Below are 18,709 nucleotides of genomic sequence, written 5' to 3' on the forward strand. Positions count from 1 at the left end.
AAAAAACCTAAGCCACCAAAATGAGTTTCATGTTTTCACACAGAATATTAGAAGAATCAGGATCTTTTCAGAATGTTTGGTTTAGTTAAATTACAATATTTTATGTTACTTTTTACTGTGAACCTATTTGGTCAAACATAAATTTTACCCTAATCATCTTCAATTTAGGAACTTGTTTTTTGCACTGTATCACTATCTGGAAATTGCCTTTTATCATGAGGGGATTGTTATTATCTTGAATGTGATTTTACTACGTCCAGGGCTACTGTCCTACCAGAAAACACAGCTCTAATTTAAAATGCATGTCAGTAGAAAAATCAATTTACTAAAAAGAAAATTAACTGCATAGGCAAATCTTTCAGGAAAGCAACTGTTCCATAAACTGAACGATATTTATACTAAGAACAGAAGTGAATTCATTATATACTTTTCAGTCAAGAATAACTTACCACTATATTCAATTCATGATAAACTTCCTCTGGAATGATTCCATTAAACAAATAATAGAATAGAAGCTTTTGAGTCTAGCATTTTGGGGAAATTATAAATAAGCACAAGATTGTCAGTAATGGCTTCTGAAGAGCAAAGAAGACTGACGGAATTGTACTGAACTAACAAGTATTTCAGGAGTAGGATTTTTACTGGGGGTTTACATAGAAGTGGACTTCTCGCCAAATTTTCACATTCTGTCATTTAAAATAAGAGTATGAGCCACTGCAGTGACTTGCTGCTAATGAGTGGGAGCACCAAACAATTCATTTTCTGTTCCTTTATTTGAAATGGCAGTCCTATCTATCAGTGAGAAGGTTGCAGAAAATTCCTAGGGAAAGCCACAACCACACTGGTACAAGGTTAGGGTCTGTCTCCTGTTTTAATTGTGCTGAATATTCTTTCAGTAATACTATTAACTTCCTATTCTTCTCCTAGTCATTTAGTTTACATCAGTGCTTCAATATCAGTGCTACAAACACAAAAAGACTAAGCAACAACAGTACCAAAAATTTCATTTGGCATTGCTTCTGTGGCTTAAAACAAAAAGTTGTGTGTTGGGGGGAGAGCTCTGTTTAACACATACTTAAATTTAGAAAAATGTCTAAATCTCATTATCTGACTCTATTAGCCTTCAAAGGAGTCTTGAATGATACGGAAGCATCCCCAGATTCTCTATCTTACCAAATCCAGGGGCTAAGTCTCAGCTGTTGTCCCATGGAACCTCTCAGTAGCATCAGGCAGAGTTGAACACACTTGTTTTCCTTGAAATTCCTTTCTAGAAACCATATCCTTAACCCTCCGGAAGTGTTTCTCCTTGTTCACTGCTCACTCCTCAGTCACCTTAGGGGCTCCTCATCCTCCCTACATCTCTAAATCAGGGTTCTTAACCTCAGTACTGCTGACAGACCCTGGGCCAAGATAATTCTTCATTGTGGAAGGATGTTCTGTGCACTGTAGGCTGTCAATCAGCATCTCTGGCCTCCACCCACCACTCACCAGGAGCACCTCCTCCTCCTCCCCAGTCAGCGATGACAATGAAAAATGTCTCCACACCTTGCTAAATGTTACCTAGCAGAGAACCAGGGCTCTAAATGCTTCCCTCAAATCTCCTGTGCCCCCTTCCCTTCTCCATCTTCACTCATTCCTTGGTCATCTCATTCAATCTCAAAGTTTTAAATACCATCTAAATTCTAGTAACTTGCCCATTCATACATCTACCCCGACCTCTTTCCTGTCTCACACAGGCACTGACTGCTCACTACATGACTATTATGCATCCCAAACCCCTGGTTTTCCTCCTGACCTTGCCCCTTCCTCAGTCTTTCATCAATATTCACTCTATTTCTAAGATTAAAAATGTGCTTCATCCTTGGGTCCTCTCTTTCTCTAGTATTCCACATACATCTTATGAATCCCAAACCTGACCATTTGGCATATTGCTAGCACCCAGGCTAAGCACTGTCTAATCTCATCTCACCAACCAAAGTAATCTCCCAGTTCTTCTCCCTTCTTCCACGCCTATCCCCTATAATGCTCTTCAAAAACATCTGTGGGATCTTGTAAAAATCCTACACTGACCCTCAGATCAAAATACTGCTATGGCTTTCCATCCCAGTTAAAAGAAGAAAGAAAAAAGAATGAAAAAGGTAATTCCTGGCCTTAAAGAAATTCCTTACCTCATCTGACCTTGTCTAACTCTTTCTCTCCATCTCCTACCCTCTCCCTTACCTCATGCATTTCTGCCACCTCAACTTTCTGGATGTTCTAGAGTAAGACATTTACTCCAGGCTCCAGCATCTATATGGGTGTTTCCTCTGCTGGGATTCTGTCTCCCCAATCATCACATGACTGATTTCTTCTTTTTTTTTTTTTTTAAGATTTTATTTATTTGACAGAGATCACAAGCAGGCAGAGAGGCAGGCATAGAGAGAGGGAAGCAGGCTCCTTGCTGAGCAGAGAGCCCGATGTGGGACTCGATCCCAGAACTCTGGGACCATGACCTGAGCTGAAAGCAGAGGCTTTAACCCACTGAGCCACCCAGGTGCCCCTGATTTCTTCATATTGCTCAGGTTTCTGCTAAAACATCCTTCCAGAAAAGAAGGCTTCTCTCTTCACTGCCCTTCTTCCAACATTTTCTTTCTGAAGTATTCTATCTGTAATACCATTATCTGAAATTATGTAACTAGTCTCAGATGAAACTAGGTTTAAATAGAAATAAAATAGACTTTAGTTTGGATGCCATGTTACTGGGATTCCATGGCTTGAATGCCACAGTGGCAAGAAATCTGAGGCCATGTTCAGGCTCAGTGGGAAAGAGTTTTGTGATTGATTAGCAATGCCTTCCCTAAATAGGAGGGAAGAGTGGTAGGGTGTGTGCCATGTTTTTGTCATCCTTTAACGAAGTCCTCCAATTTTTCTTTTGTCTGCTCATTCTTTGGCAGTTCTTACTCACTGGCATCTTCATCAATGTAATAAGAAAACAGAAGAGGTATGAAACTCAATCAGAGAACAACTAAATAGTTGCTGCTTTTGTAGAAATTTTGATGGAGGGGAAAAACTACATAAGGCTTAAAGATATGCTGAAACCATCAATAAGTGTGAATCATCTGTGTCCCTCTTATCTCCCACAAGTAAAGAAAGGAGATAATTCCGTATAAGAGAGAAGGAAATGACTTCAAAGATCTGTTTATAAGAGAGTGAGATTATCTTTCTTTCTTTGCTCTTCAAGAAAAGAACCTGAATGATGAAATTAAGAGATTACCACTCAGAAGACACTTGAAGAGTCTTTGTCATTAATAAAACATTACTTTTATTTTTGAATTCCCTAACTCTGCTATGGAATGATTAATCAAGGACAGGCCTAGAGATACTAAGGATAGAGAGAAAAAGAAAATAAGGTGAAAGAATAAAAAAGGTCTCTATATAACAAAACCTTCCCAACCACCCAAATTCCTCTCCCCACGCTTTAAGAAAGGTCAACTGATAGCCCTTGGCTCCTGATGTAACTATATCCTGTTCCTCTTTTGATGTTCTCACTGAGAGGGATTTAACTGCCCTTTCCTTGATTCATTAGATGGTCACTTCAAAGAGACTCCAAAGAGGCAACATTTGCCCAAACAACTCCCCTGTCTTAGTAAAACCAAGCAAACCCAAAAAGCAATTCATCCTAAATTTCACACATTATTGTCTTTCGCCCCTGTCAGTGACCTCAGCCTACAATATTGATTACCACTCTGCCTCCCAATATGAATCCTTCAGACAATCAATCCTTCCCCAGAAAAGGGAAAGAGTTATCCAGTAGAATGCCCTGAGACCTATGATTAAGCCCAAGCAGAAACCAAACAACTTAGCAAACTTGTCATAACTTTCAATCATCTCATCTCAGGTTTCTGCTAAAACATCCTTCCAGCAAAGAAGGCTTCTCTCTTCACTGCCCTTCTTCCAACATTTTCTTTCTGAAGTATTCTATCTGTAATACCATTATCGGAAAGTATGTAACTAGGTTTATCTTTCTAGAAACCATATCCTTAACATCAGGATGTTAACCCATTTCCTACCCTAAAGTCAGGGAGGAAAATATTCTACAGACAGTCTAGAGGATTCCTCAAGACTTCATTCAAGAAAAAGATGGGTACTCAGTTTAGTAACAAATGTCCTAAAACATTTTATTAAATTAATAAATGTCTCAGAGTACTCTAACATGCAAATCAGATTTGTGAGATCCCCGTGAAGTGCTGACATCCAAATCCATGACAGTTTCCATATTTTTCTAAAACTTTAGTACATAAGTGGGCAAAGGCAAATAAGATAAATGACCAATGAGTATGAAGAAATGTTTAACATCATGAGTAAGGAGATATATGCAAGTCAAAAGAGCAATAAAATACAACATTTTCTCATCAAATCAGAAAGATTAAACCTTGAAACTATGCAATGTTGGTAAAAGAGCAGGAAAATAGGCACTCCACTCTAAAAAAGCAGGACAGTGCCTATTACTAAGTTAGCCACAGGACTTCACATGGTATCTGGACATAACAAGTTCCCACTAAATAGTTGCTGAATAAATAAATGAGTAAATAAATAAAATCAGTGCAGGGATACTCTGCTGATGGGAGTACGCTGAATAAAATTTAAGGAATAATTTCATAATACTAAAATACAGATAGTAATCATACTTTTGACACTGTCATTCTCTTAGGAATTCATTATAAACAAATTCTTTACAACTGCAAGATACTATGCAAAAAGTTTGTTACATTATTAAAACACTAAAAAATTATTAACAAGTGTCCAAAATTGGATAAATGATAGTAAATGGATGGATAGTTCTCCAGACAGAATAGTTCATAGTAATTAAAATAATATTTATAAAATGTCATAAGACATGGGAAAAAGACATGTCATAAGACATTGGCTTAACCTATTAAGCCAAAAATTACGTATTTACATGGGTATAACATTTCATTTAGGCAAGTAAAATGTATAATTTAATGGTAATTTTTCTATGTGTCATGATAATAGAAAGTTTTCTATCTTACTATCTATCTTTCTAAATCTCTCTATATTTTTCTATGGTGATCATAGAATATTTTTATAATTAAAGAAAAGTAAAATTCTGTATTAATAAAATAGCAATTATTTTATTTTGAGAAGGGTTATTCTGTTACACCTTCCAAATAACATCAGTAAGATATGAACCCATAGCCCTTTATGTAGGGTCTTCTCTCCTTTTTTTTTTGATTTTCATGTTTAATTATATTCAGGGTAGATTTCCATAAATGCAAATCAAGAGTAACAAGTCTTTTATTTTAAAATTATTAAATCTTGGGCATCTGGGTGGCTCAGTTGTTAAACATCTGCCTTCCGCTCAGGTCATGATCCCAGGGTCATGGAATTGAGCCCCACATCGGGCTCCCTACTTGGTGGGAGGCCTGCTTCTCCCTCTCCCACTCCCCCTGCTTGTGTTCGCTCTCTCACTGTGTGTCTCTCTCTGGCAAATAAATAAGTAAAATCTTTTTAAAAAAATAATATAAAATAAAATAATTAAATCTTAATTAAAATCCTTCTGCTACTCCTTTAGCCATTTTCCATTTGCTATCAGTGAAGACAGAAATAAATTTTCAGTCAGCTAAAATTTTCTACATTAAAAAATTTTTTAATGCCTCAGACACACAGTATATTTTTATTAATCTTAACAAAGTTCTAGAAACAACTTTTTTATATTTTCTTGAAGTTGTCTTTGTATAACACCTAAAATAATAATTATTCAGAGTAAATAAGATAATACATGTGAATAAGTGCTCGGTAATTATAAACTGCTATTCAAATGTTAGTTTTAAAATTTTCATGGTATATCATTTCTTACCTTGTATTTATTTCTGATGGCACATTTCCCTCCTATTTTATGAACTGTTTCATTTCTGTGATTTCCATGGTGCTTTGCATATGCCCTCTACAAATTACAATGATTTTTTAAAATGTATTTGTAAAATGTTTTCAACCCTATACAGGTCATTTAAAATATGAAAAAAATCTAAAGAGCCTGCAAAATGTAAACCAAAACCACAATGTAATACCACTTCATATCTACTAAGATGGCTAAAATCAAAAAGGCAGAAAATAACAAATGTTGACAAAGAGGTAGAGAAATTAGAACTCTTATACATTGCTGGTGGGGATGTAAAATGGTACAACAGCTTCGGAAAACAATCTAGTGTTTCCTCAAAAGGTTAAATATAGAATTACAATATGACCCAGGCAGTTCCACTCTGAGGTATATATCCAAGAGAAATGAAACCGTATGTCCACATCAAAACTTGTACACAAATGTACATAGCAGCACTATCCATAACAGCCAAAAGGTAGCAACAACCCAGATGTCCATCTACTTATGACTAGATCAACAAAATGCGTTATATGTATACAATGGAATATTATTTGGCAATGAGAAGGATAAAACTTGAAAACACTATGCTAAGTGAAAGAAGCCAGTTACAAAAACCATCAATTGAATGACTACCTTTTTATGGAAATGTACAGACAGGCAAATCTGCAGAGACAGAAAATAATGTAATGGTTACCTAAGGGCTGGAGAGAATTAAGAAATGGTGAGTGATTGCTAATGAGAGTGGTGTTTTAAAGGAGGATAATGAAATGTTCAAAAATTGATTGTGGCGATAGTTAAACATTTCTGAGAATATAGCAAGAACTATTGAATTATACATTTTCTTTAAATTTTTTAAGAAAGAATTTATTCATTTATTTGACAGAGTGAAAGAGAGTGCACACAAGCAGGGGCAGTGGCAGACAGAGGGAGAGGTAGAGGGAGAAGCAGGCTTCCCGCTGAGCAGGGAGCCTGATGTGGGACTTGATCCCAGGACCCTGGCATCATGACCTGAGCAGAAGGCAAATGCTTAACTGACTGAGCCACCCAGGTGCCACTGGATAGTACATTTTTAAATGGGTGAATTGTATGGCATGTGTATTGCATTTCCATAAAGCTGTTTAGTTATTTTTTTTTTTTTTTAAGACCCTGAGTGTTAACCATTTCATGTAAGTTGGTAGTATTATATACTGGTGTAATTTTTTGAAACAAAACAAAACAAAGAAAACAGCACAGGCAAAATATTCACATCTTTTTACTTCTTGTATTTCTATATGTTTAGAGAAATTATTTAATAGGAACAAAAAGCTATGTGAATAAAGACACCAACTACAGTATTTTCTATTAGTTTCAACTTGGAAACAATTTAAATGCTTAACAATGGACTTAATATTTTGATTCATCTACATCTCAGAAGATTATCACCCATTAAAATTATGAAACTGTGGTTAGCAAGGTCACATAGAAATATGAAAAGTTTTTTTTAAGATTTTATTTATTTATTTGATAGAAATCACAGGTAGGCAGCGGGGCAGGCAGAGAAGGAGGAGGAAACAGACTCCCCGCTGAGCAGAGAGCCCGATGTGGGGCTCAATTCCAGGATCCTGAGATCATGACCCCAAACGAAGGCAGAGGCTTAACCCACTGAGCCCCCCAGGTACCTCAGAAATATAAAAAGTTTGAAAAAATCCTAGGTAGGTATGGAAGTATATAAAATCTAAGATAAATAACCTTAGTCATTTAAAACACCTATATCTATGAAAAGAAAGGAGGTGCCTGGATTATGGAAGATTTTTATTGCCATCTATTTTATTTCCTGTAGTAGTTTTCTTATAAGATCCTTTTAACTTAAAAAAAATGTTATTTGTTATTGCTTCATTAAACCAGTGGTAAGCATAGCAATCCAATAAAATGTAAAGGTTCCTTGGAGATGCCTAATGAAAGCATTGGGTACACGCGGGGAAGAATTTCAGTCACCATTGTTCATGCAAACGCCATCACAAGAAGCACTCTGATGACAGCAGAGGCAATAAGGTGGCCACAAAAACTCCATTCGTTAAGCGACAGGCAGGTGTTCTACCTGTACATCTGGTACTGCCCTCCCCAGTACTGATCAAGTCCATGGTAACTCACACTCACTGCTCACTGCTGCTCCATCAATACAAGCTTAAGATATCGTCCTATTCTCCTAGAGCTCCTACCCAAAAGTTAAGTAATGCATAGTCTTTAATTAATACTTAAGTCATAGGCGTATCTAAACAGATGCGACTGATGTGGTTTGCTGGGAAGTGACGAGTGACGATGGCAAGAAATGAAAGGGCATTCAGGGCAGAGCTCTACAGAAGCTAAGGATTTCATGACCATGCTCACACTGTCAGAAAGATGTAGCCTCCGCATTTCAGCTGCCCGAAGCAGGGCAGGGGGGTAAGAAATGAGTTAAAGGCAGAGAGGTACTAATAAAACCTTTCTTATTAGGCACTTTGACAGGAGAGATGATGTCTTTATTTTTTTCACGGTGCCTCAGCATATACAGGGGATGAGGAAACAAAATCCTTACAGGTAAAGTAAAATCCAAATGTCTAACACCCCCAAGCATACATACCTCTAAATATATTATGCTTCAAATGCTCTGGTGTAACTTGGATGCCTCACTCCCAAAGCTTCACGTGTGTATTGTGTCCTCATTTGTTACTGGATTACTTACTTTCTGGCATAGGCTTCCCTGAGGGGACAGCTGGCTCCTTGACCTGGATTCAATCAACTTCCATGTAGGAGATAAACAAAATGCATATCCCCGGGTATTTGTGGCTTCCGTCTGTTACAAAGTTTGAATCATCTGTTGTTTTGAACTATCCGAGCATCTTATCCTTTAGTTAGTAGTTAATAAAAATGAAGCAAAGCTGTGAGGCTGGTGAATATTATTTTAAGATCCCTCCAACCTACCCTTTTGAAAGTTTATCATTTTACATTAATTCAAAAAGACATAGGCACCCCTATGTTCACTGCAGTGTTATTTACAATAGCCAAGATATGAAAGCAACCTGTCTACCGATAGATGGATGAATAAAGAAGATGTGGTACATGTACACAGGAGAATATTACTCAGTCATGAAAAAGAGTGAAGTTTCGCCCTCTATGACAACATGGATACACCCAGAGGGTATCACGCTAAGTGAAATAAGGCAGACAGAGAAAGGCAAATACCATATGATTTCAGGTTTATGTAAAATCCAAAAAACAAACCAAATGAACCAACCAACCAACCAACAACCAAACAACAGCAAAAAAGAAAGAAACAGGCTCATAATACAGAGAACAAACATAACTGCCAGAGAAAAGTGGGGTGGGAAGTCAGGTAGAACAGTGAAGGGGATTAAGAAGTAAAAATTTCTGCTTATAAAATAAATAAATCACAGGGATGAAAAGTGCAGCATAGGGACTATACTCCATAGTGTAATGGAGTATGGTGACATTTATTTATTTATTTATAGTGAGCACATAGTAATGTCTATAAATGTCAAATCACGATGTTGTACACCTGAAGCTAACATAATACTATATGTCAACTATATTTCGATTAAAAATGAGTAAGTAAAAATATTCTCAAGTTAAAAAATTGTTTTATTATTCATTATTTCTTAAAAGATCTTATTTATTTATTTTTCAGAGAGAGAGGGGGAGATGGAGAGCACCAAGCAGGGGGAGTGGCAGACAGAGGGAGAAGCAGGCTCCCTGCTCTCTCGGTGTGGGCCTCAATCCCAGGACCCTGGGGCCATGACCTGAGCTGGAGACAGTTGCTTAACCAACTGAGCCACCCAGGTGTCCCCTTATTCTTCATTATTAAATTAGATTTAAATTGAAGTTTTCAAAAATATTTATGAGTAGAAGAAAAAATAGTCAGCTATAGCCCCCCTATTCAGGGATGACTATTACACTACTTCAGTGGATTTTGTTCTAGTCTTTCCTTCTTGACACAGATTTTGTTGCCAGACAATACCTGGGCCCCTGCAGAAAAATGGAAACATCACCGTGTGTCAATACACTGAGGTATCTTCATCTGCAACCCACCTCACACCCTAATTTAAATAGTGCCTCTCCCTACACTGTTACCATCCTTCCCCTTCTAGACAGGAGCCCCTTGGAAGATACTACCGACTACAATCAAGCACAGATTTACCGTAACACTCTGACCACTGTGTATGTGATTTTTGGCGCTTTCTTGCAAAGCCAGCCCCAAGGCCAGGTCTGTTCCTCCAGGCCTGATTCTTCCCAGACCATCCCCTTTAGACTTCAGGTCCCTGAGGTACCACCATATGCCAAAGCAGAACTTGCTTTAACAATAAAACCCTAACTGTAAACTCCCTTTAATTATTCTCCTTACGCTTTTACCCACAAGCGTGGTTAACCAGATAAACAGCCAACTGCCGGCTCCTTAGTTCAGGAATCGCTCCAGGTCTGGCAATTCCAAATCCGAGTCAAGCTCCTCCCTTGTCAGCTATCCATGGATGGCCTCCCAAACTGGTTTCCTGCCTTTTTTCTACCTTACTGCTCTCTATATAGTCTTGCGCAGAATGTCAGCCCGGTTTCCCTCTGAAACCGCTCTGACCTCGAGATCCTATAGAACACCACTGCTCTTATTGGGCCTTCATCTCGATGCTCTACAGCTGAGGACAGGAGGCTCCGTACCCTCAGCCCAGTCCAGGCCTGGAGAGTGTTACCCCTGCGAGCCCCTTCTTGTCCAAAGAGCCAGAATCAAGCAGCCCAGGACTCTTAAGCAAAGTACCGTAAGAAACTAACTTCAGGGCAGTGCGACAAGAAAAAATAATTGGATTCGTACTTTCTGAACTTAAATATAAATACACAGAAATAAAGATCTGAATGTTTGCCAAGACATTTTCACAAAAGCGTTGAATGTGTCATGTGCCGTCTGTGGATTCTCAGAAGCCCGTCTCTGTCACATCTGTTCCATTTCTGGAACAAGTCAACTATTGGTTCAACCGTTTGAATCATCCAGCAGCTTGTTTGTGTATACCACAAGAATACTATGCAAATGTGAATCTCTCCTTGCCTCACGACCAAAGCACTTAAGATTTCCTTCCCCTGCCACATGATCAACAATGCTCCTTTCTTGGGCACAGCCAGGAAATAAAAAGAAATGGTTGCTGGCATGTCTCACTTGAACTAGAGAGGCTGTATTTCTCATCACCTGAATGAATGAATGCACAGCCGAAATGCCCATAAAGTATTATAATTAAAAAGAAAGAAAATGATCCTACTTTAGCTGATTAACGTAAGATCTCTGACTTCAGGAAATTATCTCCTGTTTCTCCCTTATGTCACCTCTCCCATGTTTGGCTGCAAAGATGTAAAAATCTCTATAGTTAATGTTCAACCAGTCACTGAAGAGTTCAGGGTTCAAATCCCTGAACATACCTCAGGAGGTAGGTGACCTGTCATATTGTCATTGATCTAACCAGTCATATTTACACGGTCATCAAAACTTCATTTAGCCATTCAGTCAAAATACTGATTAAGCCCCTAATGTGCCAGGCAGTGCGTCATGTAATACAAAGGTAACTAAGACAAGTCCTTGCCTTGAAGGGGTCCAGCATGCCCCAGTGAAAATGAAGAAATAAATAAATTTCTTAGACTGTAAGTGTACAAAGGAGAGTAGTAAGGGAATAGAAAGCACGGCTACCTAAGGCAGTCCCGAGGGGAGGGTTTGGGGTGAGGGTCCGGGATGGGAAACCTCGAGGATAAACAATACTTGATACTAGAAGAATGGATAAGACTTAAGTCAGCAAATCAGAAGGGAGGTGTACATATAAAAGAATGTGTGTGCTCAACAGATTGCACATGTTTCGATAGGACTGAAACGTGGGCTGCTTATGGAAAAGATAGGGAGGGCCAGGTGGTTAAGGACGTGTAAACAGCCCTGCTAAGTGTGGATTTCATCCTCAAGTCACAGAAATATTTTCATCAGGAAGAGACTTGAGGTCTTGCCAGCCCTCCCAACCTCCTCTCCCCTGCCTTTTCAATGCAAATGATTCCCGCCCCCCCCCCCCCCCCCCCCCCCCCCCCCGCAAGCCAGCCTGCACTGAGCACCTGAAGCCCAGCTGTGGACAGCGCCCACATCAGGTGTTTATCTTCCAGTGCTTGCCAGTTTTCTCTGCACCTATTGTTCTCCCTCACTCTTGCCTCTCAAGTCCCTACATTATCCGCAGCTTCATGTGGCTGCTTCTGGTCATGTTTTTAGTTACCCTTAGGAGTTCTCTTTCTGTATTGCTGCTTGGTTCTTTACTCTTTGTGATCCGGTGATATTATGTTTTTATGTATGTATTTATGTATTTATTCATGTATTTATGTATATATTTAGTATGCCCAGCGTGGAGCCCAACTCGGGGCTTGAACTCATGACTCTGAGATCAAGGCCTAAGCTGAAATCAAGAGCCAGATGCTTAACCCACTGAGCCACCCAGGCATCCCAGATCTGGTGACTTTATAGACCTTTTTAAAAAAGATTTTATTTATTTATTTGACACAGAGAGAGAGAGACCTCGAGAGAGAGAGAACACAAGCAGGGGGAGTGGGAGAGGGAGAAGCAGGCTTCCCACAGAGCAGAGAGCTTGATGAGGGGCTTGATCCCAGGACTCTGGGATCATTACCTGAGCTGGGTAATCAACCAACTGAGCCTCCCAGGCGCCCCAGTTTTATAGACCTTAATTTTAGGTTACAATGACCCTCTACCAGCAGACTCATTTGCATTGACATTCATTTCAACTAGAGTCTTTCACAGAGGGCTTGCAATAATAGTAACACTAAGTTTTTCTGGTGGCTCTGGGCTGTGTTCATTTTCTTAAAGGCATATATAGGAAGACTATAGATCTAAACAAAAAAAGGGTTTCCCAAATTTTAGGGATGTCCCTCGTGTTTCGTTAGACCTATGATCTTCCTTAGCCCTAGTCACTTGAATCCCCATTTTATGGAATAAAACCAATGGAGACCTAGATTAACTTTTTTACTGGAGTTTACCTATAGACTAGGAAGCCAAATTTTCTCTTTCCATCTGGTTGGAAAAACCCTCTAGCTATTTCAAAGTATCCTTGGCTCACATTAATTCTTGTTTCACCCAAGGACAAAACACGGAAAAATCTACATCTGCATTCAACCTCCCACAATTAAATTACTTCTGCTCACTCTTTGGCACTCCATTCCAACCCCTCCCAGCAGAACTGCCTGTGATAAAACAGTCGTAGGGGGGGAAATTCGTATTGCAGTCCAAACATGGTTATAAGCTGCAAAGATAAATAATACCGGGTATGAATTTTTTTTTTCTCACAAAAGATATGCAACAGTGGGAAATGTATAGGCCTTGGAGATTCAGAATAGGTACTCAGCACTCCTTTGAGCAGGTTCTTGATCTATTAAATAGAGCTACTAGAGAGTCCCCGAGTTTTGTGATTAAAATACATGAAATACTTAAGGTACTTTACAGAGCACTCAACAAATGCTTGTTAATACTTTTATTGCCACCAATACTACTGCTATTACTTTTACTATCACAGTCAATGAAATACGGCACTGAAGTCAATGACCCACTTCTAAGCTGAGCTAGTGGATGATCCTGCAGATATTCAAACATATTCTACTTGAAATTAAAGTTAGTCTCAGATCTGGGCATGTCACATACATATCGAGAGGAAGGGGGTAAGTATAGTGTAAGAAGAAAATGAAAGATCTAGTTGGGAGAAGATTCCAGTCCTCAAAGGGGACAAGTCGCTACCAGTAGAGTTTCCGGGTGATTACTACAGGAAAAGCTGTTGTAACTATTAAGTGTTGGCAAAGAACGTTCTGCCCTCCATGAGCATTAAGCACCCCGCAGCCCCCACTCTGAAAGACAGAATGAAAACATATACAGGGGCCATTGCTGGAAGCTACCCGCCCTCAGATTCTGGCAATAACAACAAAAGCATTTGTAATTTCCTGCTCTAAAGAAGGCAATGCAGACATCCTGCATTGATGTAAGAGTAATTTAAATCTGGAAGTTAGAGGAACAGTAGCTGCATTTTGATAACTGGTATTCTGAGAAATACAGGAGGCAGGAGACTTACAAGGTATGTTCATTGCTGGAAGTATTCTTATTTAACGAAGATATGCTACCGAACAGCTTCTCGTTCCCCACCAGAATTATTTAACCTTGACAGCTGTGGCTGGAAGATCTCAACTATGGATTAAACTCCATGTTTGTTCCTTGCACCTCGATAAATTTGTTGAGTCCACTTTGAAGATAAAAATTAATAGCTACAGAAAAATTAATAGATATACAGAATGAGAAATTAAAGTTAATATTCTGCTGTGATGCCAATAAGTAAACAACATTAATTTCTGATCTGTGCTTCACCTGCATCTACTACAGAGATGGTTCTCATATGGCAAAGAGCATTTTTTGTACCTTTTGGATGAGACAGAAAGGGCACACTTTCTCCTTAAAGGAAGAACTACTATAGCAAACAGTGGTTGTAAAATATACTCAGGGCCATATAACAAATGAGTGTTAGAATTAGGAATAAAATTCAGATTGACCCTGTACTCAAATGCCTCTTCTTCACTTAGACTAGGTTATCGGTGATGAGATGGGTAGTAGAGAAGGGGAAAAACACCCGCCTCTATGTTCCTAGAAAGAAAATCTTTGTTTCCTCAAATCGAAATAATGATATGATATGTTGTGAATTCGAACAGACTTTTTCCAAACTGATTCTGATTTTGTCATAAAATGAAATAATGAATTCTGAGCAAACGTGAATACACCTGCATGTGTTTCCTTAAGAAATGTTTTTCGATCTAAAAAAAATAGCTTACAAACTTAAAATTATTTGACTCGTTGCCTAATATCCTTCATGGGAAACTTTAGCTTCTTCTGTTTTAATTACTAGTTCCCACTAAGCAATTATAACTTAAGGAATTCTCTCATTTGCTTTATTTTTATTTTTATTTTTTTTCTCTCATTTGCTTTATTAATAACTTTCATCACACTGTAATATCCACTCTCTTTGGAACTATTGATGATACCCTCTCCAAACAAAGAGATTCTCAAGGGCATACTAAGAAGCCCATCTAAAAGATTAAAACAAAGTAGAAAAAGAGAGTATAGCTTCAAATGAGCACCAGCAAATACAAAGAAGTGAAAGAGTTAAAAAAATGTCAATGTCTCCCTTACGGCTGTAATTAATTTATTTTATAGAACTTACTTTTTTAGGCAATTTATCTAATTTGAATATAAAGTTATAAGGTGTTTACCTCCTTACCACAAAAACTTGCTTTTTAAAAAGATAGATTTATTTATTTATTTATTTGAGAGAGAGAGAGAGAGAGAGAGAGAGATAGATTGAGAGAGCGATCATACGCAAGAAGAGGGAGCGGCAGAGGGAGAGAAAAATGGGGGTGGGGTGGGGGGGTAGCAGACTCCCTGCTAAGTAGGGAGCCCAACACCAGGGGGCTTATCTCAGGACCCTGAGATCATGACCAGAGCCAAAACCAAGAGTCAGAGGCTTAACTGACTGACAGGTGCCCCATAAAAACTTGTTTAATAGGAATGAGGGACAATTCTTGTAGGGAAGAAGAAATCAGGTAATCATTTTTTCTTGCATCCCAGTAACGTCCATATTAGCTATTAAATCCAAAGAGTATTATTTAAATAATATCCATACTAAAAATTAGACACAATGTTTTCACCCACTTTGGCTAGCTAAATAATAAAGGTTAAATTTTTCTTGATATTGATATAGCATTTTATTCTATCAACCTATCTTTAAAGAACTGCACCGAATCTGTATTTAGAAAATACAGTTAGTCACACTCATACGCCAAAATCCGTACAATGAAAATATCTCTTTAATGAAGATTATTCCAAGCCTTTCTTTACCAAAACAACAAAGCAAAACAAAGAATAAATACACTAATCCTTCGGGGTTTTTCAACATAAGCGAATAAACACATTAATATTCAGATGGTACGATTTTTAAAATTTGAGAGCACCAGACCTGCAACTTACAGTGGGAGGACACCTGAACAAACTTGTCATGTGCCAAAATATGACCTTTCACCATGAATTCTGCTTCCATGGCTCAGCCCTTAGAAACCCAGCAAAAGGATGGGCTTTGGCTTGCAAGCTTACCTTCCTCGGGGACTACTGACCTCCTGTGTCGGCACTTCCAAATCTTGGGAACTGACACTGGTTGTCCATGTCTCAGCTTATAGTAGTAGCATGCACCCATGGTGCCAAAGGGTGGGGAGCCTGCGGCAAACATGATAGATTCTCAGGACAGCTTGAGAGGAAGGAACGTGTGGAGGACGTATTTCCCCGGCTCCATCACAGGAGCCAACTGGTACAGTGCCACCTGGGAAGAGACTCCACCACGCATTAATGAGTCAACCTTCCGGAAGCACGGTGGGCCAGACAGGTTTCACCACTTTACAGTCCTATGAATGTCAACGCTTTGGGAAAAAAAAGACACAATATTCTGTAAGAGCTTCTTTCATTGTCTTCTTCTTTCAGGGAATGGGAAAAGTGATCACTTTGCTTTTCAAAAGATGCTATCCATTAAACATAGAAACTTAAACATTTTTTTAACTTTCATGTTTTGAATCATCTCTCGTAACCACATCCTCCCATTCTAAAAACTAATGATTCCAGTGTATCCATCTTCAAAATGTGTTCAGGGGGTGGGGGTGGTGTGTGCCTGGGTGGCTCAGTTGTTCAGCATTAGGAGTCTGCCTTCCCAGGGTCCTGGGATCGAGCCCCGCTTCAGGCTCTCACCTCAGTGGGGAGCCTTCTTCTGCCTCTCCCACTCCCCTTGTTTGTGTTCTCTCTCTCACTGTATTTCTCTGTGTTGATTAAATAAATCAAATCTTTTAAAAAATGTGTTAGGGTTTTTTGTTTCCAGATTTTGAAAGCCAATTTTCTTCCTTACCCTTACATGATGACCTCCATCACTATATTCATTCTTGGATATAAACTTGGACTATGAAAAAGCCACTGTATAATTATCTTAATGAGACTTTGTGTTTATATTACATCTTTTATCTAAAGACCTCGAAGCATTTTGCTAACATGATCTTATTAAGCTTCACAACACCCCACTGAAGAATGTGATGGTAAGGGTTATTACTATCAATTTTAATAGGTGGGGAAACTGAGAGATTAGCGATTAAATGACTCAATTTGAGGTCACAATGCTAGCTGAAGGCACATTTTGATTCAGGACTCTGACCTCTCTTTCCAAGGACATACCCAACTGACCAACAGAGATCTTAATGCTGAAATGGGACTTTGTTTTCAACTTCTTAGAAAAAAAAATCCATTCTTTGGCTCTAAGGCTTCAAAAATCAAAATCAGGGAAATAAAAATTATTTTATGTTCTCAAATTATGGCACATGTGCTGAAGATAGCGGATGTGTTCACTCAAGTCATGTTAACCCCCTCCTTACTCTTTCCAAAGGCCACCACTATCTACCCATCAATGGATCAGGCCAGATGGTGTTCATGCTGTTTATATTAGAACAGCTAGCCAGTGTGATTTTCCTCATGCAACAGGAGAAAAGAGACGTTCACTGCTGGTAATCTTATGCATGTTCATTGTGAGACAGTCAAACAATATGTAAGTATACAGTGCAAAAGTGGAAAAAAAAAAACCTCCTGTCACCACCCCTTGAGGTGACCACTGTTACATGTAGGGATGTATGAATGTACACAGGTAGTGACCTTAAACAATATTTTATAGCTTATTCTGATTGCCTTTCCTTTTCTAATATTTTTTGGTCAGTACCCTTTGTCAGTTCATATATATCTATATCTATATCTATCTATCTATCTATCTATCTATATACAGCATTCTTTTAACTGATTACATACCCATTTTTATGGATATGTGCATAAGAATATACAGAAATTTATTTTATCCAATCCCCTCTCATTGGACATCTGGGCATTTCCTTTTTTATCCCTCTCTTATGAACTACAGTAAATATCCTTGTATGTTTAGCTTTATGTGTTTTTCAAATACTTCTTTTGGATCTACTTCTCATTTTTTACATGCTCTAAGACACTTCCTTATGAAAATCTACCTGTTAATCTATGAACTGAGCTGCTGATTGAATTGTGAGCCAACAGCTCTGGATAGAAAATCAGTTCCCCTCTTTCTTCCCATCACTGCCTGGTAGAGGCTTTGGATTTACATGCAGGATACTAGCCTGCCTTTATCTGTATGGCCCACACATGTGAACTGGAAAGCACTCTGCATGGGACACAGGAAAGATGGCTAAATGATGTGATAAATCAATAGCCACCAATGACAAATAGCCCAATTTCCCCAATGCCTTATTTCAACAGAAAAATTAAATCTTGGCCTTTTACCAATAGCCAGAATAAGTCCGTGTTTCGGAGCAAAAAGTGTTTTACAAGTAAGACTTTGATCATATGCCCAAGTCTGAGTGTGAGGATTGTAATGACTGACTACTTTGCACCTCTGCTTCCTGAGACCACTTGGGAGACTCCGTGTCATAGTCAGTGCAAGTTCTACAGTTTTTTGGAGCGTGTATAAATTGAGAGCCCCAAAGGAGTGCCTTCTCTCCCTTTTAGGGGGCTTTGCCCTCGTGTCACATGTATGTTCACATGGATGCCCTGTGTTGATCACCTTACTTCCCACTAAAGTACATGGTTGACAAGCATTGCTTTTCTACTTTAAAAACTAAAGAAGGCCAGACTTAGAGCCACAACAGAAGGCTAGACATAACCAGCTCCCACTGCTGTTGTTTCTATTAATTTATCCATTTGTT

The 18,709-nt window shown here is 38.7% G+C and overlaps 1 protein-coding gene across 2 annotated transcripts in view; it reads right to left on the reverse strand.

The window, feature by feature from the left end:
* FMN1 (formin 1) overlaps positions 1-18,709 on the reverse strand; it is a 415,126-nt gene that overhangs the window by 314,307 nt on the left and 82,110 nt on the right. Inside the window, exon 1 of one of the 2 annotated variants that reach the window (XM_044231846.1) lies at positions 16,050-16,110. The exons of the other annotated variant lie outside the window; for it this stretch is intronic. The gene's annotated coding sequence lies outside the window, so the exon portion shown is untranslated. Of the gene's footprint in view, positions 1-16,049; positions 16,111-18,709 lie in introns of those variants that run through there. 2 annotated transcript variants of the gene reach the window in all.

The sequence above is a fragment of the Neovison vison genome, chromosome 13 (assembly GCF_020171115.1).
Source record: "Neovison vison isolate M4711 chromosome 13, ASM_NN_V1, whole genome shotgun sequence".
Classification (NCBI taxonomy): domain Eukaryota; kingdom Metazoa; phylum Chordata; class Mammalia; order Carnivora; family Mustelidae; genus Neogale; species Neogale vison.